At 38.6% G+C, this 4,750-nt stretch overlaps 1 non-coding gene across 1 annotated transcript; it reads left to right on the top strand.

The window, feature by feature from the left end:
- The first annotated feature begins 628 nt into the window (after nucleotides 1–628).
- Trnaf-gaa lies at nucleotides 629–704 on the top strand. Its single transcript has one exon. It is a non-coding gene; the product is annotated as a tRNA-Phe (tRNA).
- Nucleotides 705–4,750: the final 4,046 nt, after the last annotated feature.

Genomic DNA, 4,750 nt, shown 5'->3' with positions numbered 1-4,750 from the left:
TCAGGTAGTGCCAGCACCAGCACCAGCAGGAGAAGCGACGATGGGAACATTGCGTTCTGACCAAGGTTCTACACACAGTGTGTCAACAGCATCCCTCAGCGCTGCGTGACGGTCGGAAATCCTCACACACACACACACACACACACACACACACACACACACACACACACACACACACACACACACACACACACACACACATCAGAAATAGCTTACATCCTGCTGTTGGGTTATCTTCATTTTCACGCCCATTTTGGAAAGGTTAGACGATCCTGTCTTCAAACTGTTGCCTACAACCACACTAATGCTGGAGCCCAATGCGAGGTGGGAATGTAGACAGACTGTGCTTACCTCTCATTCAGTCAGCACTTCAGTGTACATAATTCTTATAATATATGTTGTCTTTAGCCATTTTTGCCAAAGTTTTATGTATATTATTTCAGTGTCATCATAATGTTTATTTTGACGAGATTCAACGTAAGATGAGTAAGCTATAGTAGGGATACAAATGATAACTGATGTACAAACACAAGTGGTCAATGAATCAGTCCCACTAACTTACCATAAAGGCTAAAATGTGACTTTAGTACCGGGAGATTAATCTTGGCATATGCTTCCATTGTTACCAGCCTAGATAGCTCAGTTAGGAGAAGAGCGTTAGACTGAAGATCTAAAGGTCCCCGGTTCGATCCCAGGTCTGGGCACTTCAGTTTTAAGCCAGACTCGCTGATATGAGTGTTAGTGGTCTGGTCTTCAATCGCTGGTTGGGCTAGTCTGCTGAGTCATCCACGTTCTCTCATTCCGTGTTTTTTTTTTTTCTTTCCCCGAAGGATGATCTTGCCTCAACATAAGAAAATGAACAAATTACAAAATGCTAGTTAATCTCCACAAGGCAACTCGAAGGCAATTGTGTAAATGAAGCGTAAATTTCAGTAAACTTACTGTGGCATTTTCATCCATAGTTTTCCCATGTGCCATTGTTTCTTTAGTTTTCTACTTATGCCAGTTTTTCCTTTACCATTTTACCATTTTGCCATTTTCTCCGTGCCGTTTTCGCCTGTGTCATTTTTACCTCTCAGATTATTCCCACGATACGTCTCAGAAACAAGAATCAAGAGCAGGTGTGATCCAGGAGGGGAGTGTCTCATGGTGTGTGTGTGTGTGTGTGTCGATGCATGCGTCATAACCACTAATTGATGTAAGGCTGTGATGTACGTACGTGCGAAATAAAAAAAAAATAAATAAATAAATAAGAAAAAAAAATCTGCTCCAAATAGAATATGAAGGATGGAAACTCTTTAGGTCAGTGACGCAAAAGCACGTGGAGGAAAATGAAATAGTGAAGTGGTAACATGATAACAAAATAACTAGACACGTAAACAGAATACATTCTTTTTCCTATATTCTTTTTTGCACCGATATATACAGTAATGTGTAATGCATAATTGGATGACGTGGGGAGATGACGCACTGCACCTCTTTAGGGTTTCCTTCAGTGGCTGGTGCTGCATCGGACTGAGAAAAGCACTGATGACGTCACGATGTCAAGTGAAAATTCTGGTGATAACTTGAAACATCACTGATAGATAAGCAAGTCAAGAGAGAGAGAGAGAGAGAGAGAGAGAGAGAGAGAGAGAGAGAGAGAGAGAGAGAGAGAGAGAGAGAGAGTGTGTGTGTGTGTGTGTGTGTGTGTGTGTGTGTGTGTGTGTGTGTGTGTGTGTGTGTGTGTGTGTGTGTTCTTATTAATCATACAACCCTCTTCTTCATTTCCTGTTACATTTCATAAATCACACACACACACACACACACACACACACACACACACACACACACACACACACACCAACAAACATGCAATACAAACGAGCACCTGTATGTCACCTTTGCAAAGAGTGATGCAACCAATATTTCGCATCCACAATATTTAACAGATAGTCTGGAAAAAAAAAAAAAAAAAGTGATTCATTGCCTGCAGCATTTACAAAATTATGCGAGTTGGTAAGAATAATGTTTACTGCATACACTGAGGGTTGAAAATCAAGTCAAAACACATCTCATCCATATTCAGTGTTTCATTTGATTTTTCTTTCTCAAAATCCACTGATATCTCGTGACAATATCTTCCAAGTCACACATTCCCAGCGTATCTGAGGACAAAACCCTGGACAATATAGAAAGGAGTTATTAAGGAAGGTGTACCAATGACTTTACGAAAACCTGAACCTATATCACACTCACAGAAGGGAATGACGCACGTTATCCTCGATTACTGAACATGTTTGTGTCTCCTGCATGCCTATGTTGCTTCTTCATTTAGTAACGTCACACACACACACACACACACACACACACACACACACACACACACACACACACACACACACACACACACACACACACACACACACACACACACACACAGAGAGAGAGAGAGAGAGAGAGAGAGAGAGAGAGAGAGAGAGAGAGCACGTACTACGATGACTTATCACTTTCCATAACAAGTTAAGCAAACCAGAGGAGATTCCTAGAAAATCAAGAAAGTCCGCTATAATATAGAAGGGATGAAGAAGAAGAAGAAGAAGAAGAAGAAGAAGAAGAAGAAGGTATTGTAGTAATGCCTATGAGGGACATCATTTCATTTTATTGAAAAAAAAAACTCAAATAGGGTATAAATTCAATGCTCGTTTTTTTTTTTTCTTGTTTACTGCAACGATGAGAGATGACCAAGAATTTCCTAGCAAGAAAGCACTGAGGCACGTCAATAAATAAGACAACTGTGTGACTCTTGTGGTTTCTCAGTAACTATATATAATTGTCTTACACAAGTATAAAGTATTGTGAAAGACAATAAAAACAGGGAGAAAAAGAGTGATCGTGTGATTCGAACACTGTACACTTATTTTTTGTTGTGTGGGTTATCATATCAGCGCCAATAGAAATTTGCACTCATGTTTGTGTTAGTAGTCAATAGCTCTCACCATGACTAATTTCCACGTAGAGAGCATTTGCCAGATTTTCATGAGCGTTTCTCCTGTTAACCCAATGAGTACCATGACGCAATTCCATATTTATTCTGGTAACTATCTGGTGATTTTACATAGCTTCAGAAACTTATGTGGGGGATTAAATAGTGAAGACTCTGACCATTAATCTTCTGACGTTCATAAACTCTTCTTAATATCAATAAAATGGTCTAATCGTACACAAATCTCAAGTTAAAATCGTTCCAGTATTGAAGAGGTTAATAATGAAAAAAATTTGTCAATGGCTCACTCACCACGACTAATATTTTTTCACGAAGAGAGAGAAAGCATTTATCAGACTTTCACGAGCGTTTCTTCTGTTAATAATGAGAGTCTTGTCAATGGCTCTGTCACCACGACTAGTATTTTGCACACAGAGAGATCATCTGCCAGGCTTTCACGAGCGTTTCTCCTGTTAACAATAAAAAAATCTTGTCAATGTGTCACTTCAACCGTAAAAAAAAAAAAAAAAAACACGGTGGAAGAAAAAAAAAAAAAAAAACGGTGGAAGAAAAAAAAAAAAAAAAACGTATATCGTGAACTAGAGACTTTGTAAGGAAGCAAGAGTGTTTCAGAATATGATCCTAAGTTTTCCTTCTCACATCACCACATATTTCGGTGCAGCGTGTATAGTGCAACCTTGCCTGAGTTTGATTCGTTCCCTCATCACCCTCCTGCCAGCGCCGTGACACATTATTACAAGCACCAACCTTCTCATTGAGTCAGCGAGCAAACAGCAGCGTGCGCGTTATTGCTCAAGTTGTGTGTATTCAGTATTCTCGTCTACGCTCACAAAGCACAGGTAAGTAGCGCCCCCATCCAGCCCTCGAAGCGGACACCTGCCGGCGCCACACAGCAGACAGGTGACCTTTACACACCGGGGCGCCGACAGTCACCTGCCACACGTAATGATACTTGTAAGAGAGAGAACAATATATCGAAGTCATGACAAAGTTCAGGCCACTTTTTTGTACACTGTGGAGAAGTGATGAAGAACACAATAAAAAAAAAATGATCTGACTAAGAACTGAAAAGATAAATAAATCAGTAAACCAGACTGTAAACTGCAATAAAAACTAAGAACAACAAAAGAAGAGATGGTAAAATAACTACGAATTGAAAGAGAACAGAAAAAAATTAAAATGACAAGGCTAAGGAAAATTACAGATTATATAGCACTAAAAAATGGAAATAAGAATAAAGAAATTGAAATAAATATAGAGCTGCTTATTCTTGTACTATGGAGAAGCGACGGAGAACACTATGAAAGCTAAATCTGACTGAGAACTAAAGAAATGAATAATAAATAGATAAATAGACGTACTGGAATCTCCAATAACTCAAATCAACAAAAAAATCCGAAACAGCTGCGATAACTACAAATTGAAAGAGAAAACAACAGAGAATGAAAAAAAAAAAAGATTGAAAACTGCACAAAATTACAGCTCAGAGAAAACACAAATAAAAGATAAAATGAGAATAAATCAATATAAAAAAAATGAGAAGAAAAGCGAAGGAAAAAAATAAGCACACGAAAAAACAACAATAAATACAACAATAAAAACAAAAACAAGGACAAAAACAAACAAAAACATCACATCACCTTATTTAACGTTAACCTTCACATGCAAACATAAAAAAAAAAAAACCTTGAATATGAAAGACGACCTCACATTTGGTCACAACCCTAGTAAGAGCTGCTCCACCAAGGTTTCCTACACTGCGAG

The sequence above is a fragment of the Portunus trituberculatus genome, chromosome 44 (assembly GCF_017591435.1).
Source record: "Portunus trituberculatus isolate SZX2019 chromosome 44, ASM1759143v1, whole genome shotgun sequence".
Taxonomy (NCBI): Eukaryota; Metazoa; Arthropoda; class Malacostraca; order Decapoda; family Portunidae; genus Portunus; species Portunus trituberculatus.
The sequence above is the reverse complement of the archived record's forward strand: the minus strand, read 5'-3'. Positions and strand labels throughout refer to the sequence as shown.